Here is a 20590-nt window from a genome sequence, read left to right on the forward strand (position 1 = left end):
TTAAAAAAGTGGGCAGAATAAAATATCTTTCTCATACAAGCTCTGTTTTGAGTAAAACAAGTTGCATTGGGATCATATCGCTGGGACGGACGCATTCGTTCAGGTTTTGAACATTTTCGAGCACTTTGATTTTTGAGAAAATTTTTGCCCCTAATCCAGATTCCGATCAGCAGCTTGCTCTTCCCACATAAAAGTACATAATGTGTTTCACATATCACTCTTAAAGAAATATGTGTATGATGCCAGACATATTATTAATTGGCAAGATGTTCAAGTAAGTATGTGTGAATTTGAAGTTATACTATAGCTCGTTAAAAGAAAATAACTAATGGTAATAATGGTGTTTTGGACAGGTTGAACCAGACGGGGAGTTTTTGGTAGAACCCCTACGTATTCTCGATCAAAGAGAAACAACATTGCGGAAGCGAGTTATCACCCAAGCTAAAGTGCAATGGAAGCACTTTAGCCCGGAGGAAGCTACTTGGGAAGATGAAAGCCTACTAAGACAAGCTTATCCTTTTCTGTTTCAAGGGCTATAATAAAACACCAAGGATGATGTTTTGCTTGGGGGGAGGTATGTAACATCTTCCGATCAACAGTCAAAATTATTTTTACTTTGTTGGTAAATGGGACTTTAGAAGCCCAATGACATTCTGAATGAATAATTTAAGTAGTAATAATATTGTTTCATTTTATTTATCATATTATGAAATTTCTGGAATTCAAGAAGGGAGAGTGGAAATGGATTCCAACCTCCACGCAGTTAGGGACAGTTGAAACAGTTATACCTTTCTTCCTGGAGATAAAAAGAGATCTCAGTGGAAGAAAGGGGGTTCAATCTAGAAAAAGAAAAAGGTAACGGAAGGAATGTCGAGAACTGTTCTCGAACCAGTGGATTACCTTGTTATGGAAAGAAATTAGAGGCTGGAAGACTAGACTGTAGTCTTGATGTCTGTATCCTGATTTCAAAATTAATAAGAACGGTTGCCTACTGTGCTGAAGCGGAAGCTCGAGGGTAGAAGAGGACGTTATTTCCCTTCTTACAGTTGGGAGGAGAAGGTCTCTCCCTATTGAATTCAAGGAAATTTCAGAGAACAAATAAGTATTTGTGATTGGTCTTTAACCTGTACTTTTGCATGGATGAGTACTCACTAAGGTTAAGGTGAAAATTGTATCAATAGATACTAGAATTCATTTTTTTCTCATGTTTATATACTGAAAGTGGTTTAGCAAATACTTAATGTTTCTGCTTATGTTCTGTTGTTGCAGATTAGTGGGGAATGGGTAATACTTTAGTGTTAGAATAAACATTGTAAAAGAAAGTAAAGAGAACAATTAGAGAAATGGGAAAACTGAGAAAACCTGTAGCCAGCTAGAATAACGAAAGGGAAACACTCTTAGAATTTGGAATTTAGGAACAGTAGACCTAGGAAACCACTGCATGCAAAATAAATCTGAGAATAACCGAATAATAGGAATGCGGCAATGTTGTGTGTGTGATAAAATCAAGTGTTAATTAAGACAAGGTGTATTTTGAAGACATTTCAACAATACACAGGACCATGGACATGGGTTAGGACCGAGCTGCTGCCTAGACAGTGACTTAGTCTAGTACCCTACATGACTGTGCGTAGTTGGAAACTTTAGAATCCTTTGATCTTACGTATTATAAAGCAGATAAAGATCAAATACTGACCGAAGTATTATTTGAAACAAGTAAGAATGATGAACATAATAAAACTTGAACAACTCGAACTATCCTTAAATGGGAGTCTATCATATGATGTAGAAGACTTTTAATTGCTGCTTATAAAATTATATAAACATTTATGAATTGCAAACTAAATTAAGAGATTGTGTAAATATAGCAATAAAAATCATGAATAGAGCAAAAAACTCCCACAACCATAATACCACGCACAAAACAAGAATTTAGTATTATCAAAACGAGTTTATAACAACCAAGTCGCTAGGACTATATACAAAATGAAAATTCATCATAACGGCTTAAAATTTACTAATGAGCAAAAACCAAAATTTATAGAGAGAGGGTTTAACAAAATACCGGCGAAGGCCTCTTATGCCTTTCGTAGTAACTACACAAAGGACCCTAGCCGCAAAAGGCAAAAACATAAAGAAAACATTGCTTCATTTAGGATAGTTCCATAGTGGAAATGAAGTCCTGAAAACCCTTATTCAAAAACTCTATATGCCAACAGGCTGCAAGAAATAATTAGGCACCTTGGGATTAGGATATCAGAGTCGGGAAGCTGCCATCAGAAGCCCCTGTGAAGGTGTGCCTGCAAAAGGCAAACCCAGCTGAGGGTAGAAACTCTCAAAAAATTATATTGAATAAGTTTTGTTAACATGATTTCAAACAAAAAGGAAGGGGCGACGAAGTACCTATGTAAGGTGGTTTCAGGGTTCCAAAACCCTAAGACTTCGTCCTCAAGATTTGAGCCCAGAGACATTGTTTTCCTAGAACAACGATGTTTGTTGGTGGAAGGATACTTGCATTAAACGCAACCATGAAACATATAAGGGAAAATAAACATAAATTCCTAGTAATGGCAGGAAAACAAGAATAAACAAATTTTGAAGTAGTTTACCTGTACAGGGGGGCATTCTAAGCTCTGCGAAGATTGGAAGAGACCATAGGGTCGAAACTCCTTACAAATTCCAACAGCCGAAGAACAAACTATGGAAATGAGGAACAATACCATAAGCATTGCAACTCTGGTGGAGAAATCACCGAGTTTTCGATGGTTCGATTCTCAACTGTGGTATCGACGACGTCAGGTTGCAAAGTGTGGTTTGGAAAGAGAGCGAGAGAGAAATGAAAATTTGAAACCCTGGGTACCCGCGAGAAGAACCCTAACCAATTCTTAATGTTTCCATGTCGTCAGATGAAACTAGGTGAAATCAATGATCGCCACATGCCTAACTGTCCACGATGGTGAGGCCCAACAGTGACACACATACCCTTCTCGAGAGTTCGGATGTTAAATCTAAGGTTCGAGTTAAGGCATTTAATTAACAAACGTTAACACATTAAATTCACCCGCAAGTTATGCGTTAAATAACTATATGTGAGTACCATACCTGAGTTCACTATAATGTGATTAGACAATGTGATGATTGTATGATGAGAATTTGTGCACTCTATGTATAAAGGTAATAATATTTATTTATTTATTTATTTATTTGTGTTATAAGTTGTTTACATGTTACGAAATGCAAATTATTTATAAATTGATTTTAATTAACTATGGGACTTTCATTAATAGAAAACAAATTTTGTTTTTATTAAATTATGGTCTTGATTAATAAATTATGATTTTAATTTTAATGAGTTTGTGAGGTCATTTTTAATTAGGAATATCAAAAACCATTGCTTTGGGTTAAACTTTGTTTGATTTTATCGAGTCTCTGCTTTTGATTAAACTTTGATTTTGATCTTATTGATAGTTAATTAAAGTATTTTCCATAAATAAACAAAATCTTCAAAATCCAATTTTTTGTATTAAATGTTGACTTTGATTGTAATGAGCTTAGTAATGGCATTTCAATCACATAAACGAAATATTAAGAACCCCACACTCTTGATTAAGCTTTGATTTTGATTCCATTAAAGTTAATTATTGCATTTCCAAGGTTAGGATAATGGATTCTTACAATTGCGTACTTTTATGTAATTTTTATTTCGTTTAATTTTTTTATTTTAATCATTATGGCGTTTTCAATCAGAAAAATGAAACCTTCAGAATCCCGTTTTTTTATTAAACTCCTTTTTTTCGTAGTAAGCTTAGTTATAGTTTTCCCTGTGCAATGATATTTAACTTGAGATTATTCAGATATTTAACTTGAGATTATTTAGATGCCCAAATTTGTGTGCGCCTAGTAAGGTTGATGAGGTTGATAATCAGCGGAGGACTTAGACCTCAAGTAAAAATAGAGAGAATGAAGCTAGAAATGCTAGTCTTGTTATAAGTCCTCCCTTAATTTTTTTCCAAAAACTAGTTAATGTTTCTCCCACCTTGTACATATAATTCTATATTAAACTCTTTTTTTCCTTAGTAAGCTTAGTTATAGTTTCCCATGTGCAATGATATTTAACTTGAGATTATTCGGATGCCCATATTTGTGTGCGCCTGGTAAGGTTGATGAGGTTGATAATCAGCCGAGGACTTACCTCAAGTAAAAATAAAGTAAAAAGAGAGAGAGAGTGAAGCTAGAAACGCTAGTCGTGGTATCAGTCTTCCCTTAAATTTTTTCCAAAAACTAGTTTAAAGTTATACAATGTTTCTCTCTCCTTGTAACTAATTCTATGATCTCTCCTCCAAATTCAAGTGGATTTAATTTTAAAATTCTTTGTATTAGGTATCTCAAGTGATGAAGGGATTACGTATCTGCTAAAGATTGAAAGAATCGAGTCGTATTTTTATTAGACAAGTTTTACGAGGGTTGATATAAAATCCCATAAAGTTCAATTCCTAAAAAGACTTTATATATATATATACACGAAAATAAATTGAATTTCTCATAAATTGGCACTCGCATTCATAGATAGAAATAGCACGTTGCACTGCTCTGTAATGATAGTTAAAAATAATGGAGAAATGGTTATATGGTTGTAACGCATCTCTTTAGTTTAGGATTAATTCCTAGAGTTTAGGAGGTTGTTTACAACTACCTAATTTTCAGTGATGTATTTAATATTGTAATATTCATTTGATATAATGCAGAGTGAACGAAAGAGAGAGTCTCCTCTTTGTTTGAGTGCAGTCTCCCAGGTGCTGTACACACCTGTGAGCTGCAACTCCTTCATTTAATTCAAAGTTTGATTTTTATCTTGGTATCAGAGCTTAGGGTAGAGATAGTCTCAATTTTTTTTTTAGGGATGTATCATTAGTTACATATCTGTAGTGGTAGAAGAGTATGTAAATGTGTCTGTGTGATCAGGTGGAACTGCAGTAACACCTGGAGCGAAGGGTCTCAGATGACTGATCATCTCTGAGCAGAAGAAAGGGTTGGAGCAATTGGCGCGGATTTTTTGCAGATAGTCGCGTCAATCCAAAACAGAACATAAAAGCGCGAGTTTTTAAAGAACATACGCACCAATTGGCGCGGGTTTGGGGCTGATAAGCGCACCAACGAAATTGTAACTGAATTGGCGCGGATCCATGAATGTTAAGCGCGTCAATTTTCGTGGACACCGTGAATTTTTCTTTTCTGTAATTGGCGCGGATTTGTAGCTGTTCAGAGCGCCACAGAGCCAACCTCTTTCTCTCTGGAAATCTGCAATTTTTTCGTTGCAGATCGGAGTTGTCCGGTGGTGGCACGTGGAAATTTCTGCTCGGTGGCAGCAGATTTGACTTGCCCGGTGGTGGCGAATTGAGGTTCCTTGATCCGCTCGGAGGTAGCAGATCGGACCTGCCCGGTGGTGGCGAATTGGGGTTCCGTGATCCGCTCGGAGGTAGCAGATCAGACCTGCCCGGTGGTGGCGAATCAGAGCTCTATGATCTGCTCGGTGGAAGCAGATCAGTTTTTTGCCCGGTGGTGGCGTGTTGGAGCTTGTTTGTTGATCTGTTCGGTGGTAGCAGATTGGTTTTGCCCGGTGGTGGCACAGTGAAGTCCCTGATCTGTTCAGTGGCAGCAGATCGGACTTGCCCGGTGGTGGCACAGTGAAGTTCCTGATCTGTTCGGTGGTAGCAGATCGGACTTGCCCGGTGGTGGCCGATTGGAGTGTTCAGTTGGGCGAAAATGAACAACAGTATAGAATCATACCTCCACGAGTCTGGCAAACTCGATGGAACGAATTTCTCCAACTGGAAATTCAAAATGCAAACTTTGCTGGAGAGCGTAAATGCATGGGCGATCGTTGAGGGAAATGAGCCGAGATCTGGAACAACGACCCAAGAACAAGACTGGGATAAAAGAGAAACGAAAGCAAAAGTTATACTGAAGATGTCCGTTAAGGACAATATTATCCCACATATCAGAGATTCCAAGTTGGCCGCTGATATATGGACAACGATCAAGAACCTGTACGAGACTCAGAATACAAATCGTGTTCTGGCACTCAAGGGAAAACTGTTTGCATTGAAGATGGATGAGAATGAGTCCGTTGGTGGATTCATGGCCAGAGTCAAGGATCTGAGAGACAAACTGGGAGCTATTGGAGAAAAGGTGTCCGACTCAGATCTAGTTACACTCACATTGAACAGAATGACTGATGAATACCAGACATTCATCACAGGACTGTCAGCGAGGGAGAAAGCCCCTTCATTTGATGAGTTGACAGCGATTCTTCTCCAGGAGGAGGAGCAACGAAAGAATCTGAAAACTCAGAGCAATGACCTAGCTCTGATGGCGAAAAGGCGACAGTACAGAGGAAAACAGCACTAGCACCAACATCAGCACCAGCAACCGCAGCAGCAACAACAGAAGAGAGCCAACTCTTTTCAAAAGAGATCATTCAGAGGTATGACTGATAATTATGTTAAGAGATGTTTTTATTATGGGAAACCTGGTCATCAGATTAAAGAATGCTATAAGAGGCAGGTGGATGAAAGAAGAGGCAAACAAAGGAAATATCAGGGCTGTTTTGCTGGAGAAGAGGAGGACCACAGCCATGATCTTTTACTATTCACAGTCGATTGTGCTCTTTCAGCATCAAAGGGAGATGAGGACGACATATGGTATGTCAACTCTGGCGCATCCTCACACATGACCGGTAAGAACAACTATTTTGAATTTCTTGAAGAATCTGCATGTGGATCAAAAATTTATCTAGGAGATGATAGTGGGTATGAGATCAAAGGATATGGAGATATTCCTGTGAAGCTACCTAGTGGCGACATTAAACATCTTAAAAATGTATTATATGTTCCAGGAATTAAGAAAAACTTGATCTCTGTCTCAATGATTACAGACCAGGACATGCAGGTGCAATTCTTTAAGAATGGTTGTGTCATTAAGGATAGCCAGATGGAAACAGTTGCAACAGGAGTGCGCGTGGGGAATTTGTACAGATTGGATGCAAAGAGTATGCCACGACAAGCAATGGTTGCAACTGGATCAACAGTCGAAAATCTCTGGCATCAGAGATTTGGACATCTCAATTTGCAAGACCTCATCTTACTTCAGAAGAAAGGTATGGTCGATGGACTCCCTGTTTTTCATAATGTCAAGCTGGAATGTGATGGATGTGCATTAGGGAAAATGCATAGAGAAGAGTTCCCTTTGCATGTCAACAGAAAGGAAAGAGACATCCTAGAACTAGTGCATACAGATATTTGTGGACCTATGCAAACTAGGTCCTTAGGAGGTGCATATTATTTTTTGTTGTTTACAGATGATTGCACTAGGTTTTCATGGGTGTATTTTTTAAGTAAAAAGAGTCAAGCCTTTCGGTACTTTAAAGAGTTTAAATCTATGATAGAGAACCAAACAGGAAAAAGGATAAAGATTCTCCGCTCGGACCAAGGGGGAGAATACAGGTTAGGAGAGTTCATGAACTTCTGCAAGCAGCATGAGATTATGCAGCAAACACAGTGCCACACACTCCACAGCAGTATGGAGTAGTAGAACGCAAGAACAGAACTCTTGTGGAGTGCGTGAGAAGTATGCTTCAAGGTAAAGGTTTATCGAATTGTCTTTGGGCAGAAGCCATTAATACTGCTGTTTATTTAAAGAATAGGAGTCCTACTAAATGTTTAGGCTTCAAAACCCCCTTTGAAGCATTGTTTGGACTCAAACCAGCAGTTAGTCATCTAAGAATATTTGGATCTAAAGCTTATGCTCATATACCAAAAGCAGATAGAAAGAAGTTAGACCCCAAAGCCTTGAAATGTATATTTGTAGGATATGGCACAGAGTATAAGGCATACAAGTTATATAATCCTGTGACTCATAAAGTTTTTGCAAGCAGAGATGTTATTTTTCATGAACAGACTGAAGATGGAAATGAAGACTCTAACAGTGACAGCCACATTCCATTGCTGATAGAGATGAACAGTGATGAAGATGAAGAGCAAGAGCAGGAGCAGAAACAGGAAGAAGTAGGAGCAGATAGTGTAATAAGTGATGATGCAGGCCCGGAAAGCGCAGAAACAGATAGAGTTGAGGTAAGTCCTCTACCTAGAAGATCAGGTAGGAAGACTAGACTACCTGAAAGATTGAAAGGCTATGCTTTAATGTCCAAAATTTTAAACATTGTAGAACCTTCAAACTATGAAGAAGCAAGTAAATCAGATGAATGGAGGGCTGCAATGCATGAGGAAATTGAATCAATATATAGAAACCGTACTTCGGATTTAGTTGAGTTACCTGAAGGAAAAACCCCTATAGGATGCAAGTGGCTGTATAAACCTAAGATAAATGCAGATGGGAGTGTAGAAAAATTCAAAGCTAGACTGGTAGCAAAGGGTTACTCACAGCAAGAAGGAATAGATTTCGATGACACCTTTGCCCCTGTAGCTAAACTAAATACAATTAGAATGCTAATTTTGTTAGCAACAAAACATAAATGGAAGCTACACCAGTTAGATGTTAAGTCTGCATTTTTGAATGGAGAATTATAGGAAGAAATTTATTTAGCACAACCTCCTGGTTTTGTGAAAAAGGGGCACGATCATTTAGTGTGTAAATTGCATAAGGCACTTTATGGTTTGAAACAAGCACCCAGGTCATGGTATGAAAAAATAGATTCATTTTTTATACAGCATGGTTTTCATAGGAGCCTCAACGATCCAAACTGGTATACCAAGATAAATAAACAGAGGCAAATCATTTTGATTTCTTTGTATGTGGATGACATGATTATAACAGGAAAAGCAAATAATTTGATCAAAGAAATCAAGCAGCGAATGTCACAAGTATTTGAAATGAAAGACCTTGGAGATCTTCATTATTGCCTAGGTTTGGAGGTGTGGAAAGATTCTGGTCAAACTTTTCTAACTCAAGGAAAGTATGCCAGAACCCTGTTGGAAAGATTCAGAATGGAACAGTGCAAAACAGCAACAACACCATTGCAGCAGAATCTCAAGTTAAGCAGTGACGATGGCACAAAATAGGTGGATGCCACTTTGTATAGACAGCTAGTGGGAAGTTTGATATATCTCACGACAACTAGACCTGATCTGGCATATTCTGTTAGTGTGCTGAGCCAGTTTATGTCCAAACCACTTGAAAGTCACTGGATTGCAGCAAAATGTGTGTTGAGGTACCTTAGTGGTACTTGTAATTATGGTATTTTATACACTGACATTTCTAATGTTACTTTAGCAGGTTATTCAGATTCTGATTGGGCAGGTGACCTGGATGATCGTAGATCCATCACAGGTTACGCATTTAGTATTGGATCCGGGGTTATTTCATGGAGTAGCAAAAAGCAAAGTACTGTAGCATTATCATCATGTGAAGCTGAGTACCAGGCGTTGTGTGCAGCCACATGCGAAGCCCTCTGGTTGAGGAGATTGCTTAGCGATGTAGGCGAGGGACAGAAAGAAGCAACCAGCATCAAAACTGACAACCAAAGCACAATAAAGCTTGCATACAATCCAGTTTTCCATAAAAATACTAAACATATAGGCACTCAGTTTCATTTTGTTCGAGAAAAGACACCGTCAAAAGAAATATGTGTGGAGTATTGTAACACTTGTGATAATTTAGCTGATATTTTTACTAAGCCTCTAGGGCCAGTAAAGTTTGAGTTATTTAGAGGGATGTTAGGAGTGCAGAATAACCCTTTCTCCATTAAAGGGGGGAGTTAAAAATAATGGAGAAATGGTTATATGGTTGTAAGGCATATCCTTAGTTTAGGATTAGTTCCTAGAGTTTAGGAGGTTGTTTACAACTACCTAATTTTCAGTGATGTATTTGATATTGTAATATTCATTTGATGTAATCTAGAGTGAACGAGAGAGAGAGTCTCCTCTTTGTTTGAGTGCAGTCTCTCAGGTGCTGTACACACCTGTGAGCTGCAACTCCTTCATTTAATTCAAAGTTTGAACTTTATCTATGATCACGTCCGGGTGATTTCTATCTTTGACTACCAACAACATTCATAATAGTGAGTTATGTTTGCTCTTCACAAGGATATATTTAATGGTTTATATGCAAGTCGAAGACATTTCCAAGTCTTGGTGAATACGTTTATGTTGAGGAATATACAAATGAGAAACATCAGAGAGCCTCAATTAGCTTTTACAGTAGAGTTATAGTGAAAATTACAATTGATTGAAGTTACTATTTTGTTAATTTACAGTTACAGTCAATTTGCACTTGTCAGTACAATAACCGAAAGCAGACCTGAGATTGTTTCAGTAAGAAGCAAAGACAGTTTTCTGATGAGAGGTGTAACAAGGAGTCGAAGAGAAAATTTATATATGCAAAATCAGGTGGTTTTATAAGGATATGTACACCTGGCACTTCATTTTGAAAACAGTGGCAAAGAGGAGTAACAATATACACATAATTGAAAAGGCTGCTTGACGTTGAGAATTAAACTGTGAGAGTAACTGTCAATTAATTTTTGGAAAATAAACTCATGCGGGCTGTTGAGAATTCTGTGTGGCTTCCCAGCAATTAATTAGAATAAGTAATACCAGCGGTGGAGAATTGAACTGCGAGAATGTTCAACAATTAATTAAGTTAAAATAAAACTGTAGCTCAGCACTCTATTGAAATCTGCAAATAAAAAATACTGCTGATCTGGCTTGCTTGCTGTGGAGAAATGAACTGTGAGGGCAATAATTAATAAAAATTAATCAAACCATTGAGAAATGAATTGTGTGATTGCCTCGGAGCATTAATTAATTATAGTGAATGGTGGTTTATATTGGAATTGAGTTTGATTAATTATTTTAAAGGTGGTTTATACTGAAATTGAGTTTAAAGATTTTATATTTTTAATAAAATGAATGGTTAATATTGGTGATCTATGTTAAAATTGAACGTAAATATTTTATATTTTCTATAAAATAAGTAATTAAAATTACAAAACAGTTTAATATTATTAGTCTAATCTATTTTAATTGTTTTTTAATTTCTTAAATCTGTTTTCTTTAATTTATTAAAAAACCATTTTTGGAACATACCTATCTTTCTAATTTTTGGAACATACCTATGTTTAGATTAACACCCTTTTAATTTAAAGTTCTCACATAAATAGATGACTAAATCCATATATAACACAATTTATTGTTTTACTTTTATATATTTAAAATTATGTTTTACATATATATGTGTGTTAATTCTAGGCACGATGGGTGCGAATAGTTGGTAATACCCATTCGATCATTGCTACTAAGATTAATTTCATAGTATCGAAGTTCTGGTTATCCTCTACCGTAAACATAATTCTGGTTAAACCAGAACTCTATTATTAACATTGACCATTGGAAATTTCACAGGAAGCCATATTTACGTTTGCAATGGAAAACTCAATAGTGGAGTTATTTACTTTTGCAATGGAAAACTTCATAGTGGAGTAAGTTGTTCGAGGGGGCATTTAAAACTTAAATGAGAACACTAGTTCACTAATCCAATTTTCTGATTGACAGCTAAAAAATTAGTTTATTAGGTAATTAATATTATTAATGAAATTAAAATTTTTATTTAAATAATATTAATATTAATAAATATATTAAATTATGTTAGTGATTTTATTTATTTATTAGTAATTGACTTATAAATAATAAAAAATGATATATTTGATATATGTCAATCACATGTTAATATTAATGAAAATAATTTTTTAAAAATAAATAATATTAATATTAATAAATATATTAAATTATGTTATTGGCATTATTTATAATTGATTGATATAAATGATGGAAAAAAAAAAATTACACATATCAATTACATTTATTAATATGGTTGTACTCATAATAATAATTAAAAAAAATAAAAATACATCAAAACACTCTATCATCGATAACCTTCTAAAAAAAATTAAAATCCTTAAAAACTCTCATTTATCCCAAGGAATTGGAAAACAGATTCCTTGGAAAATAGTAATATGTGGGAGCTTCTTCATTCACCGCATGTAATTGGAAAATTCAAAACTGTGAGAACGCTCTTTCACGGCCTTGAAATGAAAAATAAAAGGAGTTGTCTAACGAGGCAGAGGAATTGTGCGGACGGTCAAAAGTGGCTAGAATTTGGGCAAAAAAATTTCAAAAAATCTTGTAAAGACACTGTTTGAATCATGTTTTTGATAGTAAAAATGGATTCAACGCCATCAAAAACGTTTAGGACACCTAAAATTTTGAAGTTTAACAATTATAACTTGGTTTTACAAAAATCCTTACCTGATTTTCCCTATGACAAGAATTTCCATAACTTTCTGGACAATTCCTCCGGCTTGTTAGACTACAGTAAAATAAAAATATTGAGTGAATCCCTCAGAACGCTCTAAGGAGAATGCCAAGCGTAAATAAGTGATAACCTATTTGATAGTGACAAAGATGTCAGCTATCGAGGAACGTAGCACTGAAACTTGATACAACTCTGAGACAACTCTGAGGGTAATGTAGGAGGTAGAACCATCTATTCATTGTTGAGAATCACATGGCCAACAACAGCCTGGATCATTTCAGAAATTTCACGCTCAACCCTTTACTTTGGATCAGAAGATAAAATTTGAAATTTGAAATACTGAGTTCGCATTGAATGCATATAGTGGAACTAGTCAAACTTGCCCCAACTGCCAAAAATGGAAAGACCCCTTAGCCATGCTATGTATGACTATTCATAGTAAGGTCCTATCAAGTATGGTGTAGGGGTGTATTAAAGTTTATATCAAGTATGGTGTAAGGGTGTATTACAGCTTATATCAAGTATGGTGTAGGGGTGTATTAAAGTCTTAACAATAGGTTGGTTATTGCTGGCGTGGGTAGTAGGGAATATCTTCGTAATGAAAAAATCAATTGCCTTGAATCAGTTAGAAAAATAGGTTTTTTTCCTATTGCTTAGGCTTATGCTTTGGCGTATTTGTCTTTGTATGTAAGAGTGTCCAACCAAAAAACATAATTTTAGCTTATGCTCAGGCCTATGCTTAGGCGTATTTGTCTTCCTATATAAGAGTGTCCAACCAAAAAGTGTCCAACCAAAAAGCAAAAAAATTATGTAGGCCCTCTATGAAGGGCTGATGACGATATTCATATACTTGTTCATTTATCAGTGCAGAGATCTTCCAAAGTTCCCATATTCCGAGGAGCCCATTTTTTAGATAAAGAGTCAATATCTACGTTCCGTTCCTTATAAATTAATGTAGCAGCAAGTGATATTATTTTAATTGATCTCCTCAATAATAAAATGTGGTGTGTGCATATGGCATTTGGAAGTATAATTGAAATAATCAATAACAAATTGATTTCCTCAATAATGAAATGTGGTGTGTGCATATATCATTTGGAAATATCTTAGGACTTTATAAACAATTTTAGGCTTACGACACCCTACAGAGCAAAACAATAAAGCATACATACAAGTTTTCTGTCAAAACCTCCACAAAGCCAATGTTAGTGGATGTTGTTGAAAATAACCATTCACAAAATTATTCTAAAAGGGAAAAAAATAAGGACGCCATGACAATTAAGTCGCATTATATAGGCATTAAGGATAAAAATTTAATTTCTAAAATTTAATTAATAAAAATAACTTTATTTAAAAAAAATAAAATTAATAATAATGTAATCCATGAATAACTATTAAAGAATAAAGAATATATACAGAGAAGCATCTATACGCATAATTGATGCTGCGTTGCTTGTGTCTAGATGTGTTCATGGCGGCTTCCTCCTTCACCGTTTGTATGAAGGATTAAGAAGTATGGCTGCAAGCGCCAAAAACTGGTTATACCAATGCCTTGCAAGATCTGATTGCTGGATCCCACATTGCAGGCAGCAGAAACTCTCGCCCATTAATTCCGTGGGCATTGTAGCTTGCCCCCGTCGTTTTATCCACCAGAAGCACCCCAGGGAACCCCGGATATGCCCCCTTTCCATATATTCCCGTGCATGCCGACACGGCTTCTAGCGGTGCACTTGCGTCGCCTTGGAAGTAGCCGGTGGTAAAGGGATTGGTGACTGCTCCTGCAACAACAGTGGCAATGTTGAGGATCATCCCATCGATGCCCATGTCACCGTTAGGTGCCACCAGAGGAGGAGTTTGGGGTCCGTAGATGGGCTGATGAAACGGCCACGCGCACTGTCCAGGGCATTGGCTTCCAGAGTTCCCAACCCACGCGTATGGAATGAGCTGTTGTTGCTTTTTCTCCTTCCCCATCATTCGGCTTCCTGTCGACTGCTGGCCCGGTAACAAATTGAGATTGGCATGGAATCCACAAGAACTCATGCAGAATCCTTCCACTGCAACGTCCTCGGATGTAAGTACCAAATACACAGAACTCCCACCATTATTCGCCGGCAGAGGCAGAACTCTTGACTTGACAGCAGTTTCAACAAGAGTAGCAATGTCAGACCTCTTGAGCGATTTGCCAAGGGAATAATCTTCATCCACCTTCTGCTTTCCGAGAATTATAGCACTGGAGGGGGCAGCCTTGTTGGAGGCGGCGCCCCTGTACTTTTGCGTGGTCTTCCACCAGGTGGACGCAGAGGGCTGATTTGATGTATTTTCTCCCAGAGATTGCAGAAAATCAGCGACAATGGAACGTTGAAGAGGGGTGAATTTACCATACCAAATGAGGTGGACAGAGATTAGTCCACTGGTAGAAAGCAGAGGACCGTCATGGTAAGTTAAAACAACAGATGGCTCTTCCACCAAGGCAGCAGAAGATGCACAAATATGGACTCGCACTCGCTACTAAAGGGGCGAATAAAGTGGTTACGCCATTCCGTGGAAACAAGGGCAAGCCATAAATCCCATGCTATAGGGATTTTAATGCGCCCTTTTATGTATGATGATAGCCATTTCATGCCATGGTTACGGCAGTCTATGATGATGGATGGATGCTACGCCGGTTTGCATGTCCTGGAAGTCTGACAACGAGCCGCCGCCACTGTTCTACAAGGACGACTGAATTACAGGACGGATAAAGGACGACTGTTCTTTGTTTAAAAAGGTGTTTTTAAAGAATTTTAAATAATTTGAAATAAAATATTTTTTTATATTAATTATTGAAATAAATAAATTTAGAGATTTTAAATTACAATCAATAAAATAATTTATATTAATATTAAATTATATTAATTATATAATTTATAAAATTTGAAGTTAGGTTGAGAATTTAAAATATAAATAGAAATGAAATATTATTATATTAGTATTATTTATATAATTTATAAAATTAAAATTAAATATTTAAAATATAAATATAAATTATGTAAATTTAACATTATTTTGAGTATTATAAATTTTAATAAAAAATAAATATTTATTTATGTATTCAAGTTTTTTTGATCCATAATAAATTAAGCAAAGTTTTTTGGTAGAAATCATATAAAAAGATTTTTTGGCGGACGCTTTACCAACAAATGGGGTTCCTAATTAATATAATAAAAATAAAAATTTAATATATATTTGAAATAATATTTTTTATTATAGTAATAAATAAATAAATTTTATAATTTTAAATATAATATTTAACTTCTTAAATATAACCATTAGAAATATATATATAAATTGACATGAACATTTTAATTAACCTAATTAAAAAAAGAAAATTTAAAATATTTTTTTATTATGGAAATTTATTTTATTATAATAAATAAATTTTAAAATTTTAAATATAATATTTAAGTTTTCAAATATTTTGATGAAAAACTCATTCAATATAATCTATACTAATTTTAATTATACATATATACGTTCCATCACATAAGAACTTGAATTTCAAAATACATGGACTCTTTTTATATATATATATATCAAAAAAAGCACATAGAGTGGGGATTAGAGCTCAACATATTTATGTAAGGGCTATAATCCCCACTCCGTGTGTTTTTTTCAAATAAATACCCAAAAATATAATTTTATATATACGCACAAAATAAAAATAGAGTTCATGTATTTTGAAATGTATGAAAGTATGTATATATGTATAATTAAAATTAATATAGGTTATATTCAATAAGTTTTATGTGAAGTGATAAATGGGCTGAAATAAACTATAAATGAGAAATCATAATTGTAATTAAAATGAGGTAGAGATATTTTATTCCTTTGGACTAGTATTGGTAGATCCCTAGTTCAATGGATCGAGGTTGGTTTTGGGAAACACACTAAAAAAATTGTTTTAATTATAATATTTTTTATTTTCACTTGTTTTAGATACTAAAGTAAAATTCCATTCTCCAATTACATCCAAAACAAGACTTTTGATTGTCCAATTGTATCAGAAGCAAGACTTTTGGCTTTTTGAATAAGCACTTCACTAATTTTATTTATTTTGGATATTTCAGCTTATTGCCTCAATGGGTGCATCATAATGAAAAGGTAAGTGGCTAGGTTGAGAGTTTAACATCACACTTCATGTTTAGATTTATACAAATCTTGATGCAATGTAAGCTATATAAATTTTTGGAGTGCTAGAAATTACAATGCCCTAATTTTATTGAACAAAGTTGATTGTGCTATAACAATATGACCCTATAATAATATATAAGGGAAAAATATATTACGATGCGATAAGGGCTTGGAACCAAGGATGGATCTAGAAGGTTTGAATTCTAGTTAATTCGACCATGCATTCTAGTTACTCAAATGAAAAAAAATAAATAGCTTTAAGCTAGTTCTTTGGTAAGGAATTTTTAATTGATTGAACATTTTAAATGTCTATTCTCTCTTATTTTGAAATGAACAATCCAACAATGCTCATGTCATAAAACAAAGACAATATTGATTCATAATTTACTACAAACATATATGGAAAATGTTTAAACCCCACAATAAAAAAAGAAAAAAGAAAAGAAAAGAAAAGATTATGTAAAATAACAAATGTAGATACCAAAATACATGAGCAAGAAAAAAAGGAAAACTCAAACTAGGAAAGTGTTCACCCATAATTGAAAATCATCAACAACTAAAACTAGGAAAGTGTTCTGTCTGCCCCTCTATTTGTGGATGGTATGTTGTACTGAATTGAATATGAGTGCCTAACCCAGTAAAAAGGGCTTTCCAAAATGCAGAAGTAAACTTTACATCCTGTTCGGAAATAACTACTTTCGGCATGCCATACAACCAAAATATCTCCCTCATAAATATATCTACAATTTCAACAATTTTGTAAGTATATGTGATAGGGATAAAATGAGTTTTTCCTCTCAACTTATCCACCACTACCATGATAGAATAATTTTTCTTTTTGGATTTGGGCAAGCCTATTATAAAGTCCTATTGTAGCAGCTACAATCACCTTCCAAAATTTTTCCCTTGCTTCATTTTAGAGCCTCCCTCCTCGAAATCATAGCAGCGATCCTACAATGATAAGGTACTTATGTTTATTTGTTTTTATCTGTCACTTAATAGCTTGTGTTCACTCACTTGTTCTGTCCCAAAATTTTGAATTTGATCCTCACAAAAGTCGTATTTGTTGTACTTAGCATAATGCTAATTTTCTCTTAAGGTTTTCAACATTATCTGAAGGTGCTCCTTATGCTCTTCTAAGTTCCTTGAGTATATAATAATGTCGTCAATAAAAATCAAAACAAATTTATCTAGGTAAGGGTGAAAATACTATTCATTTAACTCATGAAAGTTACAGGGGAATTAGTAAGCCCGAACGGTAAGACGACAAATTCATAATGACCATAATGGGTTCAAAATGTTGTCTTGCAGATTACTCGCACTTTTATTTTGATTTGATGATACCTTGACAATAGATCAATTTTAGAAAACTGAGTCGCTCCCTTGACTTAATCAAATAAATCATCGATTCTTGGAAACAGGTACTTGTTTTTAATAGTTAATTTATTTAGTTTCCTATAATCGAGATATAGGTGCAAGGTCCCATCTTTCTTTCTCACAAACAACATTGGGGATCCCCAAGGTGATACACTTGGGCGAATGTACCCTTTGTCTAGCAACTCTTGTAACTGCATCTTAAGCTTTGTTAATTCAGGCATACTCATTCGGTAAGGGGATTTTGACACTGGGGTAGCTCCTGGAACTAGCTCTATATTGAAATCAATTTCTCTTTTTGTGGGAAGCCTAATAATTTTTTTTCGGAAAGACATCTAGGAATTCTTGTTGTCACACATGTGAACCTTGTAGTATTCATCATTCATGTAGAATCATAGAATATCAAGGTTACTTTCTATGATCACCTTATAGTACCTGGACCTATTTCTGAGCGCTATGTTGCAGATGGTCTACTTCAATATGCCATCAAGTATCATGAATATGAGTTGTCAAGACTGTATTCTTTATAGCAAATGATTCAATCCGAGGTAGTGATTGTCACTATTATGATGCCATCATGTTATTATTGAGATCACTGTATGACATAGACTGAAACTGTGGGAGACACCAAAATTGTTGATATGTACTCGAGTTCTGAATGCTTCATCTTTTGACTGAGATTACTTGATCCTAGAACTTTAGATAAGGATCCAAATCAACCTTACTGTAGGACTAAATTGTCTTGTTGTTGTAGACTTTCTCCTTAATTATATAGACAAAAGCCCTTACCATTGTATATTGCTGTTGTAGACTGATCCTTCAATCCCTGAAGTAGGTTTTGAAACACAAAACCCTTCAACTTTCTTTGATGCCCTTCTTGAAAAATGATCCTTGAATATCTCTTTTTGCCTCCCTTCCTTTGACTTCAACACCTTAGATTTGATACCATGTTGAAGAATCTAGTGCAAATTATGTTAATAAGATTCTTCTCACCAGGATAACTATTTGTGAGGTATTTTTAACTATTTCTTATTAGCACTATCTTCGCTTTTAGTATTAGAGTGCATTCTTAGTTCATCAAATAGTTACCAAAACAAAAGAGACAAGGACACAAGATGTTGGCTTTCTGCCAGGGCCAAAACCTCTCACTCTTGAAGAGGAAAACACAGTACACAAAATTTTTCTTATAGAGATTCCAATTGACGAATACCAAGACCATTACCCTTGACCTATTAGGCCACTCCAAGACCAAGACACCAATCCTCTTCTTTGTCGCTACTGAGATCATCATCATCATTGTTGCTTCACTGAGGTCATCATTATTGCACCGCATATATCATTATAGTTGCACCATTGCAACACCTTTATTAAGATCATTGCTACTCTTCCACTAAGATCATTGCTGCTCCTCCATTGAGACTTTCACCATAACACCAAGATCTTTATACTAAGATATGTATATATATACCAAGATCTTCATCATGCTTATGACTATGTATTAACTATGATTACTTCTATGCTCAAATTATAGTTGCATCTTAAATGTATGCTGAGACAGAGAGTGATAGTTAAGATCCTCCTCTTTACAAGAATGTCAAGACTGTATGTTGAGACAAAGGTATGCCAAGAGTATTGCGTGATGATATCACCCAAGCTACTGGAACCCCATTGTGATGTTTGTCGAAGACCATTAAAGTGTAAAGTTGATACTACATTACAAACAAAGTACATAATTATATTTATATAAGATACAAGCATTAAAATGGTGTTGAATAAATGAATTAGATTTAGGGTAATTTTGTACTCACCCTGTACTTATTTGTACCAAATGTTGAATCCATTGAGATTATATTGTTGTGAGAATATTTTAGCATCATTGAACGCATCCACTTTGTCTGTATGCCTATGATAAAAGGGATGTTTTCAGCAAGATCTTGTTTCTGGTAGAAGAAAAAGCTCTCAGTGTGTTCCTTATACCAACATTCTACACTGATTGGATCACTTTGATCTTTAACATACTCTAGCCTTATGGTATCATTGTAAATGTTTAATATATCTTGTCTTGTCATGTATGTATCTCGAGATGTCCCTGTGTATAACTCACCGAATCCATCCTTCACATCAGAGATGAACTTATCCCATATCATTGTAACATTAAAACCTCTTTGGATTAAATGTTGGACAATAGATCGCATATCCCTTGTTAAATGTGGTGCATAACTGAATCTCATAGGCCTACTGATTGCATCTTTTCCATGACAAACAACATTGGATTTATCAATATGCCTACATGCAGTATATATTATTACAGCATCATCTGGTCTAAGTTGAAGTCGCCGCACAATGAAGTGACATTGGCAACCAACTTTAATACTTTCACGTTGATTGTGTTTTTTGTTTTGATCTGAGGATGCACTCATAATTCTGTTGTTGCACTTCGGACCATATGCACACCAATAACTATATATAAAACATTTACAACAAATTAGATATAAAATTTATGCATATTGAAAAGAATTATACATATATTGAAAAAAGATATAAAGACTCACATCATGTACTCCAGATATGTTGAAAAATATGTTTGTCCGATATCCTCTGCTTTTTTACTTCGTTGAGAAGCAAGAAGAAATTGAGTGGGTGCCCGTTCACTCGATTCCTCTCCTCTTATAAAATCATCAAGTCGACAATATGGAATAATTGCAACTTGGTCCCCATT

At 35.2% G+C, this 20590-nt stretch overlaps 1 pseudogene; it reads right to left on the minus strand.

Annotated features, from left to right (window-relative positions):
* Positions 1-13748: 13748 nt before the first annotated feature.
* On the minus strand, positions 13749-17202 carry LOC149228330 (protein EXORDIUM-like 2 pseudogene; annotated as a pseudogene).
* Positions 17203-20590: the final 3388 nt, after the last annotated feature.

The sequence above is a fragment of the Pinus tabuliformis genome, chromosome J (assembly GCF_031772625.1).
Source record: "Pinus tabuliformis cultivar Carrire ecotype Pingquan chromosome J, CPIR1, whole genome shotgun sequence".
NCBI lineage: Eukaryota > Viridiplantae > Streptophyta > Pinopsida > Pinales > Pinaceae > Pinus > Pinus tabuliformis.